The following is a 20,875-nucleotide window of genomic DNA, read 5'->3' on the forward strand; positions in this document are numbered from 1 at the left end:
ACCCTGCCTCTTTGACAGGTGATGGCGAGGTTGTTTTGAGTTGCTGGTTTAGATGGGAGTTCCTCTTCTGAGTTCATCAAACCATGGGAGGGATACTACTTGGACAACCTTCAAAACTTGTTAGTGAGTTTATTTAACTTGGGACACAGGTCAAGTTAGCTTCTTTTTTACAGGTTTTCAGTGAAGTAAACAGTCTCACCCACAAAATGTATATGAGAAGGTTTCAAAGTAAAGTCAGGTTTTCAAGAACTGACCTGCTTGGGGGGGGGCTGATACATACAAAACATACTTAATTGTAGATCTTTTTAAGCATAACTTGAAAATATATTTGAAGAAGATAATAGCATAGTAAATATGAGTGGGTTTCCACCTACCTCTGTTGAATAGACAGGACACGACCACTTGATTGCTTGGGTGTGATAAGTTGATGAACACCTGCCTTACACTGTTGAGCATTCTTTCACCCTCACTGCCCAAGGATAGGCTTGGCTTGGAACACATTCTAGATGGTTAGAGCAATTGGCCCAGCTGCAAAACTGGTAAAGTATGGTCTAGCTATTATATGGCTAGGATAAACTTTGCAGCTGGGTAAATGACAACGCAAGTCAGGTGGGGGATTCTAGAAAGACTCTTATAATTTTAGCAAAAAAAAAAACAGTGTTATCAGTTGAATAACACATTATTAAGAAAAAACTGTACTGTAATGTGTTGGTGATAACCTAAACTGTACTGTAATGTGTTGGTGATAACCTTCGTTTTGTGTATAGTTATTTATTTAACATTTGTTTACCAGGAAAGTCCAACTTGGAATGAAGCCAATTTTCAGCAAAAGCCTAGGGGGAAACACTCCAGATGCATGTCTTTGTAATGTGGGAAAAAAACAGAGCAAACCCACACAAATGCAGGTAAGACATGCCAGACTCCACACAGAAGGCACCCCACCCAAGAATTGAACCAGAGAACCTCTTGCTGTGAGGTGACAATGCTACCACTGTACCACTGCACTGTCCATATATATAATGCATACTTATCACCATTTGCATGTGAAGTTATAAGGGTATCTATTTGCTGAATAAATCACTCTGATCAAATGACAAATGGAGGGTGCTCCTTATGTGGGTTATTTTATTGCATGACAAAAGGAACAGCTCATTTTACAAAAAAAGTTAATTTAAGAGGTAACATTCACCACAAACTTGACACAAATTTTAAAACAATAGTCTTATTTTGCTAGTTCTTATATAACAGCCAAAACATGGTCTGGTGTAAGACTTTCCAGTGCCTGGTTAAAAGAAGTTGCTCTTTGGACTCCAAGTCACAACCTTAAGAATCCACAGAACACAAAGCATTTAGGAGAAAAAATATTCCCTTGGGATGATTCAGGAATTATACTGATGTTTTTGGACCATATTATTTCCTTTAAAGCAGGCTGTCTTCTTCAAACTCTATCCTGAATTCTTTATATACACAGCTTTGCTGATTACAGGTGCCTGTTTAGCCTTTTTGCAATGCAGCCAAAGGGGACATCTATACTAACTTAAAGCAGACCACAGATAAAATAAAATAAATTAAAATAAAACTCAGGCTATGTAAAACAGCCCTTTTGCATAATTTATGTAATTCAACATATTCAGTTTGTTGAATTTTTGTTGGGTTCATAGAATTTTGATAAATGCCTGCTAGAGATGGTAGCATGTTGATAAATGTTGGCTGGAGTTAGTAGAATGTTGATAAATGCTTGCTGGAGTTGGTAGAAAGTTGAAAAATGTTTGCTGGAGTACATAGAAGGTTGGTAAATGCTTGCTGGTGTTGATAGAATATTGATAAATGCTTGCTGGAATTAGTAAAATGTTGATAAATGTTTGATGGAGTATGTAGAATGTTGGTAGGCACTTGCTGGAATTAGAAGAATATTGAAAATGCTTGCTAGAGTATCTAGAATGTTGATAAATGCTTGCTAGAGTTGGTAGAATGTTGACAACTGCTTGCTAGAGGTAGTAAAATGCTGATGAATGCTTGCTGGAAATGTATGCCAATTTGAGCATGGGCCTTTTTGAGAGTGAATATATCTATCAAAACAATTGTTTTTGTGATCATGTCATCAGGTATTTTAGATATATTGATGATTTCATTTTTATACCTGAAGGTGGTATAGAATTGGTACCTCAATGTGTTAATATGTTGCATAATAATAGGTTTGGTTTCCAATTCGATGGTCTTAAGTTAGGAACATGTATCCTTTTTTGGATGCGGTTATCAGCATCAAACATGGTACTGAATGTCAGAAAAATATGTATTAATGTGTGTATGCTTAATGCTAATTAGAAACTAAATAAGTTAACATGTTTTTCATTCTATTTTATATGCATTGTTCTATATACAGTTGAGTTTCATATGAGATTGAAAAGATGCTTTTTGAAACTGCAGTGTGCTTTCTGAAACTTGCAAGATGCCCTCTGACCTAGTAATTGCTAGCACAGCAATATTCATGTTTATGCCTTTTGGAAATGTACTTGAGAAGCAGGTGATTATCTGCTAGGTCAGGAAGAAATGAATGAACAATGCTATATTCTGTAAATGTAATGATTTTAAACAATCAGCTCTGTTCGAAGTATGAGAACATACACAGCTGCAGAAGTTAGAGATAACATAGACAAAGGACTGTTAGAGAAATGAACTGCAATCTATACTTGCTTTGTGCTCAAATTAGCCATAGTACCTTGAATGGTAACATTGCATATATCTAACCGGTGGTAGCCAAGGCCACGTTGTTTTTCTCAGGAAGTTTGAACAGATAGTACCAACAGAATATTGTAAAAATAATCATTACAAAATGATGATGACAAAACTTGTGATTCACTACATCAGCTTGGTAGACAATGACTAGTTAGACAAACTCTGTATTAACACGTTTTTGTCTCCTTACTGCAAGATTAAAGTGCCTTAACCTGAACCTACTGTGTTTTGATCATTTTTAAAGTATATTTTTCCTTTGACAGTTTGGTCCTTCGGACCGGAAAGTATCTCTCACTCTAGGCTCAGGTCAGAATTGGGCCTGGTGGCATGTACCCATAGGGAGAAGTGGCCACATCGGCTCTTCTGTCTTTAAAGACCTCCGACTGAATTGTCGTTCGAAAGAGGCCAGCCACTGTTTCTGATCTGGGATTGGAGGACAAGTCAATGTTCTGGTGGATCAACACACGGAGGGTCAGGTAAGGAGGAATTTACCTTTTTTCTGTTTTAGATCAGGGACTTGTTACAGTATTGTTTTGTCAGGGAGATTTGCATGTGCAGATCAGGGACAAAAAGATTGCTGTCTTGTCATAGATCAGGGAAACAGAATAGGTAGGCAGTTATTCTAGATAAACTGTGAAAAGGTGTAAAATCGTGGTACCACGTAATAAGAAGGGTTACGTAACAATTTCTAACAATTTCTAACTTAGCTAAGGCAACATGGGAAATCAGTGCACGAAAAGTTCCTGAGACCTGCCCCTATCCGAAGACACGATATATATGCAATTACAGCGTGCCGATAATGTTAAGTATTATACAAAATGGGTTGATAAATACAAATTTGATGGTAATTTAGATAAACCTTCACTTATTAAACTTGTTAGGCAACTTAAAACAGACGCGAAAGGTCAGCTAAAAAAGCAACGACAATTAGGAGTCCCTCAGGCACACAGGTGGCTTGAGGAAGCAAACCACAGGGAACAAAAGATTAAAAATTCAAAAGCGATGTTCTTAGATAAAGAAAACAATAACTTGGTAATAGCAACAGCCCCTCCTCCGCCCCCTCCACTTCCCTTACCAGAATATGAAGCGAGTGAACAAGCTGATACACCTCCACTATACCCAACTGTTCTTGCAAAACCAAAACCGTTTGTCAGAGATCCTATCGAGACCAGGTCTTGAACACGCAACTTGAGAGGAGATATTGAATTATATGAAATGAATAAAAATTCGCAAGCTATGAGTAAAGAAGAGATATGTCCACTTATAGAAGTACCAAATCCGCAGGCAGGACAGGCAGGACAGGATCCAACTCTTCTAGTATATAGACCGTGGACACCGGAAGACATCCAGAAAGCCACAGAGGGAATTTCCCATCCAAAAGTTAATTTTAGAAAATTCTTAGAAGACTTACAAGGCATGAGGTTAAGTTACCATTTGAATGGAGAAGAAGTAGAGAAAGTAGTTAGACAAATCATAGGTCCAGATTGTCACATGATCAGTGGCAACTGGAATCCCCATGACGCAGAGCTTAGACCACTCCCACATAGTAACGCAGAACTGGACAACAGAGTGAAAGGTCTGACAGACCGAATCTCTGAGAAATGGAAGCCTAGGGCTGATTGGACTTGCATTAATAAATGCATACAACAAGAAGGTGAAACTGTTGATAGATATCATGCCAGATTGTTAGAATGTTTTAATAACCATTGTGGAATGCAGGTACCTGAAGACCAAACACATGATTCCCCATATGAGCAACAGTTAAAGAATGCATTTTTGAAAGGCAGTATTGTGCCCATTAGCAGCTTTATTACAAAGCACATAGTAGATCATTGTACAAGTAGATTACAGTCATTACTTGAATATGCAAGACATGCCAAAAGGCATTTTAATAGCAAAAAGAAAAAGAAAACTCAAGTATTTGCAGTAGAAGACGGATCAGAGGTCTTTGTAGTACAAACTGGGAAGAAGGGTAAGAAAAATACCCATGGAAATAAACAATCTGATAAGCGATCAGAAGACTTTGAAGAAGGAAAGAAAAGGGGTGAATGTTTCAAATGCGGGAAAAAGGGACATTTGGCAAGGGATTACAGGCAAAATAAGAAGGTAACCACGGAAGATAAGGAGGGTGAGGAATGACTATATGATAGTCAAGAATCACTGGATAGGAATATACAAGAAAAGACAAATGCAAATGTGATAGAAAGGGTAGAGGGTGTGACAGAAGAAATAGAGGATTTACATGAATTCATAGATAATGAAGAAAATGAAATTTTGGACTTAGCATTATTAAGCTTAGAGCTCTACTTGGCAGACACAAAACCGGAAGTTACACTTCTGGTAGAGGGGAGGGAAGTCAAATTCCTGTGTGACTCAGGGGCTTCATGGACCCTGATACATCCTTCCAAACTACCAGAAAATTCAGAATCACTGGACTACATATTAGTGAAAGCAGCTAATGGACAGCTGTATCAGGAGCCACTCTCCCACAACATAGCGATAACTGACCCAGTTTCAGGGATGACCCAGAAAAGCAAAATTGTTTCTGCAAAATGCCCAGTGAATCTCTTGGGCAGAGACCTAATGCAGATATTTGGCATAGCAGTAGTTCCAACTATGCAGGGTATGGAGGCACAGCGACAAATGGATACTTTTGTAGTGCGACTGGAGGGTGAAACATTTTATTGGTACGAGCCAGGACTTAGTTACAACTGGTCCAGGGGCAGTAACCGAAGAACTGATGAATGTAGCCATCAGTAAATCCCCCTCCCTTGACACTGATAAACAGCATTTGTTGCATTGCACTCTATATTATTGTAACAGACCAGGACCTGATAAAGAATAGGAGCAAAAACTGTTTAGAAACCATGCTAACAGATTAGTATTACGAAACTTGTACTGGGACACAGAAGGAAACAATGTAGTAAGCTGTTCATTGCCCCAGGAATTCCTAGCACTTTACAAATCTAATCGATTACCACATGTAAGTTTAACTAAAGATAGAAATTTGAAGTGGGCAGACCTAGGAGAAAAAGTCACAAGGTGGGAAAAACAGACAGAGTTAGAACTCTCAGAACAAGTAGTACAAAAGCAGAAATTAAATTGGATAACACAGACACACCCAGCTGTGCACTCACAGGCAAGTGAGGATAGCTGAGTAGCACGCTTACTAGAGGAAGAGGAAAAAGCCTTACGAGACATACCAGAGACTCTCTGGTCAACAGGGAAATCAGATGTAGGACTTATTCTTGCAGCAGGATCAGTTACTTATCACGCCAAAATCAGCATTTAGACCTCAAAAGAGACAGTATCCCTTAAGAAAGGACGCAGAAATAGGAATCAAACCTATAATAGCAGCCTTACTTAAGGAAGGAGTCTTAATAGAATCTCCTGATTCACCGTGTAATACACCCTTATTTCCTGTTAGAAAAGCAAATGGAGAATGGCGTATGGTCCAAGATTTACAAGCTGTAAATGATGCAGTTATACCCAGGGCACCTACGGTGCCAGATCCACACACTTTATTGAATGATTTGAAACCTCAACAGAAGTATTTTTCTGTGGTAGATATTAGCAATGCATTTTTCTCAATACCAATACACCCTGACAGCCAATATTGGTTTGCATTTACATTTCAGGGGAAACGGTATACATATACGAGACTACCACAGGGATATTGTGAAAGCCCAACAATATTCGCACAAGACATGGCAAGTAACCTGGCGGGATTTATCCCACCGAAAGGCAGTCAGATTTTACTTTATGTAAATGACATTCTGCTGGCAGCCCCCACCCAGCAAGAATGCAGAGAGGATACCATAGCATTATTACAATTTTTAGCCACTCAAGGACACAAGGTAAACAAAAACAAACTGCAACTTTGGAAAAAACTGGTCAAATACCTGGGATATGTAATATCCAAAGAAGGCAAAATATTAGATGAAGACAGAAAAACAGCAATATTACAAGCACCTAAACCAACTACCAAGAAGGAAATGATGTCCTTCCTGGGTACTACTAACTTTTGTCGGAGTTGGATTCCAAACTTTGCTTTGGAATCTGCTCCGCTGACTAACTTGATATTCAAAAAGCCGATGGCAGCACAAGATTTATTACAGTGGACACCAGAAGTGGAATCAGCTTTCTGCAAACTGAAACAACTGATAGCTTCTTCCTTAGTTTTAGAATTACCAAACTATCATAAGCGATTTTTCCAAACTGTAGACTGTAAGCAAGGTCATATGACATCAGTGTTAACACAACAGCATGGGGACAAACAACGCCCCATAGCTTACTATTCATCACAGCTAGACCCAGTGGCGTGATCCTTGCCCCACTGTGTACAAGCAGTAGTCGCAGCTGCAATGGCAGTGCAGGCTTCAGCCTCAGTAGTATTGTTCCACCCTCTCACACTGAGAGTGCCTCATGCAGTCACGATTATTTTACTGCAAGAAAAAGTAGCATATCTTTCTCCTGTTAGACATCTTTCCTGTATGACTATACTGTTAAGCCAACCTCATATGACAATTGAACGATGCATAACTTTGAATCCGTCAACCTTGCTCCCAACCCCAGCAGATGGCAAACCATACTGCTGCCTGCAGGAGATTGAGCAAAAGACACTACCTAGAAAAGATCTTACAGATGTTCCCTTGGATGATGCCGAGGTGACATACTATGTGGATGGCTCTTGCAGGAGGGATCCTACAGGACAGAATCTAGTGGGGTATGCAGTAGTTTCTGATACCGAGATTTTAGAAGCAAAGTCTTTACCACACGACTTATCTGCACAAGCAGCAGAATTGATTGCCTTGACAAAGGCATGTACCTTAGCAAAAGGTAAGAAAGTAAACATTTTTACTGGCAGTCAGTATGCTTTTTCTACTGTACATGTTTTTGCGCAACAGTGGAAAAATAGAGGAATGATAACATCTACTGGTAAACCAATTAACCATGCACAATTTATTTTAGACTTGTTAGATTCTATTCAGTTACCTCAGAAAGTAGCTGTTTGCAAATGTGTAGCTCATACCAAGCAACAGGATAGAATTTCAAAAGGTAATGCGAGGGCTGATACAGCTGCAAAACAAGCAGCTTCAGCTTCAGAAGTTTTTCTTTTGGGTGAGGAATTACAACCATCTGAGATTTTAGACTTAGAAATGTTAAAAACAATGCAGACACTTACTACAAATGTAGAAAAACAGAAGTGGATAAAACGAGGAGCAATCCTTGAGAAGGGACTGTACATTTCCAAAGAAAAGAAACCAATGTTACCATCTAACTTGTTTAGATATGCAGCTTTGTTGAGCCATGGGCAGAGCCATGTCTCAACAGGGGGGATGGTACAGTTAGTGAATCGAGTGTTTACGTATGGATTTACAAACTACACAAAATATTTTTGTGCAGCATGCCATGTTTGTAACAAGCATCATGCACAAGGGGCATTGAAACCTAAGCAAGGGAGTTTCCCCATACCACCGTATCCGTTCCATACTATTTGTATGGATTTTATAGAACTGAACAAATGCGAAAATAAGAAGTACTGCCTTGTCATTATAGATATGTTTTCCAAATGGGTGGAAGCTTTTCCAACTAAAAATCCAGATGCAGCTACTGTTGCAAAAGTCCTCGTTAAAGAAATTATTCCTAGATTTGGCATACCGGAAAAGATTTATAGTGACAATGGCACACACTTTTCAAATCAAACTATACAACAACTTAGCTGTTATTTCGGGATTTCTCTGAAAAATCATTGTGCATACCACCCCCAATCTGCAGGATTAGTAGAGAGGCATAATGGGATTTTGAAAAACAAGCTTAGAAAATTGATTAGTGAGACACAAAAGAACTGGGTGCACTGTTTACTTCTGGCACTGTTGAGCATGAGAACTGTTCCAAATGCAAAAGGGTTAACTCCTTTTGAAGTTCTGTTTGGGAGGGCATATTATGCACCTCAATGGAAATCTCTCATGCCTGCAGAGCAGGAGGCTGACAGTTCACTTGCAGGGTATATGAGGCGATTTTTGAATAACAAACTTTTGCAGTTAAATTCTGTTTCAGATAAAGAGCAAACAAGACCATCAGAAGCAGCAGTAGCCCCAGGGTGCATGGGTCTGGGTGAAGGTGGTGAAGAGAAAAAACTGGAGTTCTCCGAAGTGGGAAGGGCCGTACCAGGTACTACTGTCGACACCCACTGCAGTCAAGATCACGGAGCGAGTGTCCTGGATTCATTTGACACACTGTAAACTGGTTAAGAACTTTGAACTGGACAAAAACCTTGTTACTGTTGTACAACGAGAACAAAATGACCAGGTATAGAGCAAACAGAGATGCAGAACAACCTCAGAAAGTTTGCATAATTATTCTGGTAGCTATATTGATAACATTGATCTTTTTGTTGTGTCCTTTCCTTTTTCCTGCCACAAAAGTTGAACTAATTAAACGTGATGAGCCGACCATAGACTGGCACCCAAACTTTAACACTTATTAGGCAATTACACATGTGTATGCTGAGACTTTTAATGTTTCGAACTGCTGGATTTGCACAGCCATACCAACAGCATATGGGGGGTTATTAATGACTGCAGTCCCCCTAGGGGTCAATGAGACCTGGGAAAATTTGATTTATGACACTGCAGCTATTAAAGCATATGATAATGTAGCACTGTATTTGCCTGTGACACAAAAGGGAATTGTATGTTTTGATAAGAATGACACAATTCAAGTGGGTTGGAGCAAGTGCAATGTGACTGTACATTACAAATGTTATACCAAAGCAAACAAAATGGGTACAGCTTGTAATTCAAATTATGACTCATTTCTTGACTATTGAACAAGTGCAACGTAATCCTGTACTTTTTAAACAACTATCTGTAATAGATAGGAAAATGTTTCATGCAGGGCAGCCATTTCGTAACAAAGTAACTACTAAGGTAGAGGATTGTTATTTTGTGTGTGGTAAGAAAGCATATAAGTGGTTACCTGAGAATTGGTCCGGCAGTTGTTTTTTGGGGTACCTGGTCCCGGCCATATGACACACTGCAGTTTTGCCTCAGGGAAATATTCAAAATACCCGAGATGTGGCCAAGAAAGCTGTCAGGAAGCCTGAAAATCCAGTGGGACAGATCGAGGCAGGCTGGAAAGACCATCATACTGTGGGTACCAAACTGACGCACATGGACTTGAGTGATGCTGTCATATCGTGGGCAGGCATATTACCTGCATATGGCACAGTGAAATCGATTTGGGAGCTGCGAAAACTGTCTAAACTTCTCAAAGTAATGAGTAATGCAACTTTTTCTGCTCTTGAATTGATAACCGATGAACTGAATGCTATGAGAACTGTAGTGCTTCAGAACCGAATGGCCCTTGACTTCATCCTAGCGGCGAGAGGTGGTATGTGCGCTTTAATCAAAGAAGAGTGCTGTGCTTATATACCTGATCATCAACATGAGATAAATGACCACCTACAGCAAGTGTCGGCCATGACCAAACCAGGCCCAAACCCTCTGATGGACTTTTTCCAGAATTTGTTTGGGGGTGGGGTTCCATCCTAATGAACATCCTGATTGCCATTTGTGTGGGATTACTCATATTAGGAGCATGTATTTGTTGTGGTATTCCCTGCATGAAAAAGTTAATCAAAGAATTTATAGATATATCAGTTTCTGAGACTTTGTATCAAAGTACTGAAATTGAAGAATTGTTAGAATGTGAAACACTTTCATAAGTTTAAACTGAATGACTTTCTTAACTGCAAATCCTGAATGGAAGAGATTAGGAGAAGAAGCAAACTGTTTATTCTTTTGAAAATAGAATTAAAAAGTATTAACAGGGGGGAAATGTCAGAAAAATATGTATTAATATGTGTATGCTTAATGCTAATTAGAAACTAAATAAGTTAACACGTTTTTCATTCAATTTTATATGCACTGTTCTATATACAGTTGAGTTTCATATGAGATTAAATAGATGCTTTTTGAAACTGCAGTGTGCTTTCTGAAACTTGCAAGATGCCCTCTGACCTAGTAATTGCTAGCACAGCAATATTCATGTTTATGCCTTTTGGAAATGTACTTGAGAAGCAGGTGATTATCTGCTAGGTCAGGAAAAAATGAATGAACAATGCTATATTCTGTAAATGTAATGATTTTAAACAATCAGCTCTGTTCGAAGTATGAGAACATACACAGCTGCAGAAGTAAGAGATAACATAGACAAATGACTGTCAGAGAAATGAACTGCAATCTATACTTGCTTTGTGCTTGAATTAGCCATAGTACCTTGAATGGTAACATTGCATATATCTAACTGGTGGTAGCCAGGGCCACGTTGTTTTCCACAGGAAGTTTCTCATAAAAATTGATAGTACCGGCAGAATATTGTAAAAATAATCATTACAAAATGATGATGACAAAATTTGTGATTCACTACGTCAGCTTGGTAGGCAATGTCTTATTAGAAAATGTATAAAAATGTCTGCATTTCCTGATTCTAGTTAGACAAACTCTGTATTAGCACGTTTTTGTCTCCTTGCTGCAAGATTAAAGTGCCTTAACCTGAACCTACCATGTTTTGATCATTTTTAAAGTATATTTTTCCTTTGACACTGAATTATTCACTTCTGTACATAGAAACTTTGATCATGGTACACAGTATGTCCATGCTGATAGTTGTCATCCTTCTCACACCATTGAAGCACTCCCTTTTGGTGAGATGCTTAGGATATCCAGACTGTGTAATAACATTTATGATTTTCAACGAGAATTGGGAATAACTGTAGACATGTTTCGTGATAGAAGTTATAGTAAAAATCTACTTGAAAAAAGTTGGAATAAATTATGCGACACTTAGACTATAAGACATAATTTCAATAATAGACAATATTTGGCCCCCCTCAGATTTAGTGATAACAAAGACAAGGATCTTATTTATTTTGTTACAACTTTTGGATGTTTTAGCTCTATAGTTATAGAGCAGGTAAAGTACCATTGGAAATATCTGTGTTCCTTAAAAAATGTCTCTTCTTGGCTAAATGCCACTCTTGGTGTCTCATACAGAAGGGGGAGAAATATTCATAACCTTTTAGTGAAAGGTAGATTTTGTATTCCACCCATTAATGTATTAAATAGTTTACATATTTTAGGGACTGCCTGCTGTAATAAGTGTAAGGCCTGAAAATTTATAATTAAGAGTTTTCCAAGTATAATAATATTCCTTTTCAAACATAGAATAATTTCTCTTTTGACAATCAAGGTGTTGTGTATGCTCTTAAATGCCCTTGCAATTTATTTTATTTGGGGAGACAAAGAGGGCATTCAAAGTGAGATTATTGGAGCATGCAAGGGATATTTATAATCAGAAATTAGAAAGTTCTATAGCAGTACATTTCCAACATTTTCATAAGGTTAATAATGAAGGGCTACAAGGCACTATTCTGGAAAAAATAAATGTGTCATTATATGATGAACGTAATCTTAAACAACTGCTTCTGACTAAGGAAGCAGTATATATTCTTAAATTTGATACTGTGTACCCACATGGGTTGAATGAAGAACTAAATTAGAGACTGTTTATTTAATTGTTTAATTGTTTTATTGTTATGTTTTTTAGTATTTAGGCAAGTTCTTCTATCATGTTCTTTACTCCTTGAAGGCTTTTTTAGCCGAGACATCAGAGAGAGATATTTTTGTGCTATAATTGTGCAACAAATTTGCCATGGAATCTGTGGCTGGTCGTATTTCATTTCATTTTGTTTTCATTTGTGGTGATACTGTTGATGAATGCTTGCTGGAAATGGTAGAATATTGTTAAATGCTTGACGGAGTCGGTAGAATGTTCATAAATTCTTCCTGCAATAGGTGAAATGTTGACAAAGGCGGAGTTGGTGGAATGTTGATCAATGCTACCTAGAGAAAATAAAATATTGATAAGTGCTTTGTGGAGTTGGTACAATGCTGACGAATGCTTGGTGGAGTAGGTACAATATTGACAAATCTTTGCTGGAGAAGGTATAATATTGATAAATGCTTGCTGGAGTTGGTAGAATGTTCATAATGCTTAATGGGTAGGTAGAATGTTGATAAATACTTGCTGGAATTCATAGAATGTTGACAAATACATGGTGAAGTTTGTAGAATCTTGATAAATCCTTGCTGGAGTATATAGAATGTTGATAAATGCTTGCTGTAGTTGGTAGTATGTTGACAAGTGCCCTCTTGAGTCAGTAGAATGTTCATAAATGCTTGCTGGAAAAAGGTAGAAGTGATGTATGTTTGCAAACTGGAAGTGTGTCAGTATGGCTTCTGATGTAAAATGCTCAACACAGTGTCAGTACTTCACTCCAGTGAAATGTCATTTGGTGAAATGAGTTTTCAGTAATTTGAGCTTTCAGCGATTTGGTCTGGGTGAATTGAAATTCAGTGAAATGAGCTTTCAATGAAACCAAATCGACCCATAGATATATATATATATATATATATATATATATATATATATATATATATATATATATATATATATATATATATAAAATGTAATAAAAAATGGAAACGGCAACTGAAGCATCACTGTAGTACAAAACTAAGTAGAAGAAACCAGAAGCAACAATAACCACTATGGCAAGAGTCATGAATGCTAAAAATCCATGCAGGAACAGCGTAACAGCTCCTGCACGAAGTTTGGCCTCCGAGCGATTCAGCAAACAGCTGATTCGATGTGCACGAGCCTGTCTACACTGTTCCTGCACGGAAGACCATGCGGCATGCTAATCGCCTCATTTGCTGGTGAAAACCATGCAAATGAGGTGAATTAGTGAGCCAGGAAGCTGCCAGCTCTCTGTGTAGGAAAAGTGTCAGTGTAGAAATGTGTTCAGTTAATAACTGAATACATTTCTGCAAAAAAGAAAACGGAGGCATGACAGCACAAACAAAAACATGCATTCACATCTCTAGGCATACCAATGGCCAAATATATGGCTATTGGCATGAAGAAATGTTTAATTATTTTTATAAAGTAACTTTTTTTTTTGTGGACGATCTCAGCCGTTTAAGCATAGCATAGTGGCACTCAAACACAATAGTGCTGAAAATAAATAAAAAATTGAAAACCCAAGTTTAAAGAAAATCTGCATTTTGCCATTATAGTCTGTGGTATGCAGAATCAAAACAATACCGGGGACAGTGGTTGTCAAAGGGAAAGGCTGTGTTTCAGTGCAGTATCTATGGGCTAAGGCAGTGGGGTATGCAAATGAGGGGAAGTTTACTGAATCACAAAATATTCTAAGTCCAAAACCTGCACCTAACCATGTAGGTGCTAGAACAGGATTGTGTAGGCAGGAGGAGCAACTAACATGAAAAGGGGGTGTATTATGCCTGCTGTAAGCACACTGCAGCTCTATTGGCTGGGTTTGTGCTTAGCTAAGCCCAGCTAAGCAAGGGGGTGTGTCTGAGGCTGTAATATCTTACACCATGAAATGAAAACCGTGTTCACGTCCAGCAAGGGACATTTCTGCTAAAACTTAGCTAACGGGTTTGTGCGGCACAGACTGGGACTTAAACAAACAAACAAAAAAAAACAAAGGAAATGGCAGCACTATGTATATGTAAGCAAAGGGGTTTGTCCGAGGCTGTATAGCCTTGTTTACCTTGCCTAAACAGGTGTGTGCATCATGCACCGGGATTCAAACCACAAAAATAAAAATAAAAAAATACAGGAAATGGCAAGTGGAACAAGAAAAAAAAAGGGAAATAGCAGAATAGAGGCACTCAAATACAAGTAATAGAGCTGGCAGGTAGAATGTATCATACTCAGCCAATCACACAGGCAGCATCTGCAGCACACCACTATAAACTATGCAAACATCTTTCAGTCTGTTTTTTCCCACAAACTCTACACCACTGGTGTACACAGATGGGGAAATTTTACCTGACAAAACTAACAAAATAATAGGGTCTGCTGTTGCCCTCATGCATCAGTATGTGCAAGAGGCTGAGGGAGGTGAAGAGGACAATGCTGACAACCACCCCAGACTTATGAGGAGGAGGAGAAGAGTGCTCAGGCCCAGGGTAACCTACCAGGGGCTACATAATCTGGAGATAGAGCACTATAGGGTGGACAGGGACATACTGCAGCAAATTGTGGAGCTGTGCCAGCCTCGCCTCACATCAAGAACAAACAGAGGGGAACCCATCCCAGTGGATATCAAGGTATGTGTAGCTCTATGAATACTAACTACAGGTACTTTCCAAAGACCAACTGGGGATATCATGGGGGACTCACAGGCATCTGTGTCCGGGATACTCCACAAGTTCCTGGATGCCATGCTACCACATGCCAGGGAGCCCATTAAATCCCCCATTGACTGTGAGGAGAGGACCTGCAATATGCATCTCTTCCACCATGTAGCAGACTACTCGGAGGTACTGGGTGCCATAAACTGCATGCATATCCACATCAAAGCACCACCTGGTGACTGGAGTAGGATCTACATAAACCACAAGGGGTTCCACTCCATCAACTGCCAGGTTGTGTGCGATGCCCAAGGCATTATCATGAATGCGTGTGCTGGCTGCCCTGGAAGCTATCATGACTCCCACATCTGGGATTCCTCACAGCTGTATCAGTGGTTTGCCAGGTGGGACATCCCGTATGGCCATTTAGTGGGGGATGCTGGCTACGCACTGGAGCTGTGGATGATGACACCCCTCAGAGATGTAAACACACCCACACAATAACGCCATAATAAGACACACACACAAACCAGGATCATTATAGAGCATGTGTCTGGGGATGCTCAAGTCATGGTTCTGCTGCCTTGATATACCCAGTGGAGCCTTGCAGTACGCTCCAGCTATATGTCCACACATGGTCATAGTATGTGCCATGCTACACAATATGATCCTGTGGAAACAGCTGCAGCAGGAACAAAATGGGGAAGGGCCACACAGCCCCAACCATTGCCAAGGCCTCCACAGACATAGAGGGACTCAGAGGATGAACATCCTGAGACTACCCCTGTAGGCAGATGAATGCATTCCCAGTATGCCCTGGCCTTGGCAAAGAGGCAACAAGTAGCACATACACTGACACTGTAGAGCTTCAGGGACTGATCTCTCTCTCTGTCTGACTCACACACAAAGTAAAATGGATGCCACACATCACACCACCTATACCTGACCATGTATAGGCAGTGTATTGCAGACATCTGACATAGTCTTCCCTCGAGCACCACCCTCACAACAGTTGCAGGCACAAGGTAAGCCAGTCTCTGTAACAAATTAACATAATGGAGTGGAATATACTGATAGCATATCTATTGTATTGATCAAGCATGTAAGGGAATGGGGTGGCTAACTGGGATAGCAGCAGACAACTGACAGCTCTGTGGGACAGCAGGATGTGTATCCCCAGTACTGCCCTACCCACACCATGCAGTACTACCCTAGTCGACAAATACCACTGCAGTATATGTGGTGAGCCAAATAACTGGGGGGGGGTCATAGGTCACATGCATGGATTTCAAAGTGGGGGTTCCATACCCATCACCAACCCCATACAGCAGATTAGCTGTAGACAACTATACAGAAATGTCTGGCAAAGGCCCCCACATGGCAACATCCATGAAATCCCCACCCACAGACTTTTACAGAGTGATATCATAGCAGGTCTAGCAGTGGTAGTATGGCTTTGAAAGTTAAGAAGTCTGAAACTGCAAATGTCTATGCCAGAACAATCTGACCTGTGGTTAATACTGTTATGCCTGTAGTCTGAAAGATAGGGCACACCACTATGCTACATGGGACCAAAATGTTAAGCAAATATCAGCACAGTCTGTGCAGAAGTGTGTCATGTCACCCTCCATAGTCCCATAGAAATGCAGTAACATGTTCCTAGACTTAAGTAACATCCAGCTGTCACCCAGACCAATGGCACAATAGTAACAGAAAGCAGTTGTCAGTAACACTCACAGTCAACTTACTGGTGCTATCCCAGGGGTGTTTCCTGCTGGCAGATTGGGAACATATGATCATCAGAATGCACTGCCCTGCTACAGATGGCCTGCATCTGTCACACCTGGCCTTACAGACCACTGGCAGATGTCTATGCCTCACCCACAGTGTCCTTTAGGAAGTGTCATGGGGCCTATAACACCAACATAACACAGTCTACAGAATGCAAAGAAAGGCCATGCTGACAACTGCTAGGAGCAAACCTGCCAGCCTCAGGGAGCCAGAAATCAGGACAAAGCCATGAATAATGGGGTGATGAAGGTCCAAATAGAAGGACATCTGTGAACTGCTGCTCTAATAATGTTATAAAGTTGATGGAATGATTTGTAGTAGCATGGAATGTCTGATGGATATGAAGTCTGAAACTGCAATGTCAACTGTCAGTAATAGCTGTCTTCAACCCTGATTGACTTGCAATACACTTTTGCCAGAAAACCACACTTGTTTAGGTAACCAACAAGATATACGAGTCATGGATGTGGACATTCTGTGATACTCTGTATAGTCGACAGGCAGGGCTAGGAGTTTAAACATGGGAATGCACTCACTGCAGACAGGCCTAACCCTGGAAGATGGTGACATGTCACACCCACACTACCCTGGGCCACAGTCATGGTGAGTAACACACCTGTCCCTGATCACTCATCCTATGTAACATCCTGACCCCAACATGTAGCCATCCAAGCAAAATGAGGTGGGCCATACTTATTCACTTTATAATTTTGAAAATCTGAAATCCCGAATTTCAGTTTTTCGAAACCATAAAGTCAAACGGCCTAAATCCCAAAACTACACAACCACGAAACACAAAATCATGAACTGAAACACACCATACGCCACACAACACATACATCATCCAACCCAAACCACAACAAACAAAACACACACAAACACAAAAACACAGACAAATAAACCTACACTACACATAAGCAGAGGGGCAAGCTCCCCTGCACCCCCACCCCCCTACTTATATATACCAACTCGAGATCGCACAAACACATACAGAAAGGAAACTCACACCGACACATTCAACAGCCCCTGGCACATAAAAAAACATCACACATGTACAAATACCAACACATCCAACACTTACACACCCATACTTTCACCTGCATACCCTAACCTACATGTACAACTAACAAACACATTCACACACACTCAAACTCCTACACAAAACCCTAACAAAACACTTTCTTATCTTAAATCTCACCTAAATCCATACACAACACGAAACACCATCCAGTCACAACACCGCATGCAACGTGCCGTAAAGCCATAACCGTGAATTTGAGATATTCGGATTCACGATTATGCACTTTCGTTATTCTCAACATTTGACTTTATAAGTTCAAAAAACTGAAATTCAGGGTTTCAGTTTTTTGAAATTATAAAGTGAACCCGGGCCATATATATATATATATATATATATGTGTAACAAACATACACCTCCAGGCTGGTCAAACAGTCTGGCACACACAAGATCCGCCAAGTGCAGACAACCATTGAGAAGAGCCCAATGCAAAGTACTGGTAGCTATAGGCAAACATATCTGCCCAGGACACCCCCCCATGTATCCTAACCCCTACACCTCTATATAGAGTCTGTGTGTCACCCTATCCTGTCTGACTTAAATTACCCAACTGTGGACTGGAAATCAGACCAGGCCATAACATAAATGCACAGGGATTCCACCCTTGTAATATATCACAAAGGTGCTGGACCATTTCCACAGTACCAGCAGTCAATTGCTTGTAGGCACACCCCTCAACAGGCTGGATAGTGCAAGAATGCATAGCATTTGGCCCATAAACCTTGTATGTGCATCATCCATTCTGTATTCCTCTGGTAAATCACTGTGATGACCTGAGGAGGTATGTCACCAGGTACTGAAACAGTACATGAAAGTATCAAATGGCATATATGACAGATGTCTGCTAAAACCAGCCCTGTAACCTTTGCAACCCATACAATACTGAGAGAAATTGTCACAATCATTGTATGGGCTGTTGTTCCCACATTTTGATAGGCTATCTCCAGATATTCTGCACCAACAGGTTGAGATGTATGGTCATAGCACAAAACAAACTGAACTGGAGTCCAAAAATTCCCTAAATGTACCATAAAAGGACACAGTGGTCATGCTCATATACTTAGAAAATGTCAGCAGGATCTAGGAATGAACAGGCCTTCCCCACCCAGTGTACTTTCTATTGCCCCAACATAGCAGTCCTGAAGATGTCTGTCACCACAGAGTCGTTTTGTTAGGCCTACTCCCAAAAGCTCTGTGGCATGTGCGATATCTGCATAATGTGATAATATAAATAACTAGTTAGGCAGGAGTTCTAATCTCAGTCTTGGCAAATGTAAAAGCATGTGGGTGTGTGTTCACAACTAAAAGCTTTTGTGTCCATTCAAACCAAGTACACCCCCATTTCCCTGCTTTAGCAGTCCTGCAGATATCAATCACCTTAGAAGTGCCTTCTGTCAAGCCTCACCCCATAAGGTCTGTGGCGCATGCAATAACTGCATAACATGATAGTACAAATGACTAGTTAGGTAGGAGTTCTAATCTCAGACCTGGCAAATGTAAAAGTGTGTGTGTGTTCACAACTCAAAGCTTTTGGGTCCATTCAAACCCAGTACACCTCTCATTTCCCCAACTTTAGCAGTCCTGCAGATTTCAGTCATCTTAGAAGTACCTTCTGTCAGGTTTCAGCCCTATAAGCTGTGTGGCACATGAGATAACTGCATAACATGCTAGTACCAATAACTATGTAGGTAGGAGTTCTAATCTCAGTCCTGACAAATGTAAAAGTGTGTTTGTGTGTGTTCACAACTAAAAGTTTTTGGGTCCATTCAAACCCAGTACACATCCCCTTTCTCCTACTTTAGCAGTCCTGCAGATATCAGTCATCTTAGACGTGCCTTACATCAAACCTCAGTCCTATAAGCTCTGTGGCACATGAGATAACTACATAACATGATAGTACAAATAACTAGTTAGGTAGGCATTCTAATCTCAGTCCTGGCAAATGTAGAAGTGTGTGTGTGATAGTTGTGTGTGCAAGACTGAGGGAGTTGTGTGTTAGTTTATGAGTGAAACAGTTTTATGCCATTCCCACCCATGACACTTCACAGTGCCCCACCTTATCAGTCCAAATTATGTCAGTCCCTTATCAGCAACCTTGGCCAGTGGTCAACCCTGTAATCTCAGTAGTGCACGTGATAAATGCTTAACACTGTAGTAAAAATGACTAGTTTGGCAGGGGTTCTACTCTTGCATCTGGCAAATGTGTGTGTGGGTATGTATGTTTGTAATTAGAAGTATTTTGAAATGTTTCTCACCCACTGTCCTACTTTATCAGTCCTGCTGATGTCATTCCCCATATCAGCACCTTTGGCCAACTCTCAGCCTAGTGAACTCTGTAGTGCATGCAGTAACTGTGTAACACTATGGTACAAATCACTAGTTAGAGAGGGGTTCTACTCTCATCTCTGTCAAGTGTGTGTGTGTGTCTGTTTGTAGGACAAAGTATTTTGATAGGTTAAACACCCACTGCACTACTTTATCAATCCTACTGATGTCATTCCATTTATAGGTTCACAAGTGTGTAGTAGGTAATGGCCCAGGAGCCTTAACAAGCCTAGCACATAGAAGAGCCCTGACATTGTGCCACTCGATGTTACATCACAGTGCCTTATCAAGAATAGCCGCTGCAGTGATCCTTGGGTTGAACTATTACCCATCCACTCATCAAGATTTCTCTGGAACAGGGTCAGCTAGGTGCTCTGCATGAAATGTATGGGAAGTGTATTCCAGGGCATGTGCAGTCTCTTGGTGAAGGACCTGTCCCACCAGCATGTTGTGGTGATTGTGGTACTGAGGTAGAGGTTTCTACAGTGTGTGGTATGGATGAATTTATATGTAGCATTTCTAAACCAGCTGGGTCAAACATGGCTTTGTAAGTCAGGTATAGATAGCTGCTAATTAGGTGATATGATACAGAGAATAGCTTGGGTCTGCTGAGTCTGTATGTGGAGGATGTGTGTTTAATGCCTAGAAACCCCTTTGTGAGGTGCTTCTGTGGCTTCTCCAGCTGTAGCAGGTATCTAGTGAGGTACATGGCAAA

This window comes from Protopterus annectens, chromosome 14.part0 (assembly GCF_019279795.1).
Source record: "Protopterus annectens isolate FY-2018-M chromosome 14.part0, PAN1.0, whole genome shotgun sequence".
NCBI lineage: Eukaryota > Metazoa > Chordata > Ceratodontiformes > Protopteridae > Protopterus > Protopterus annectens.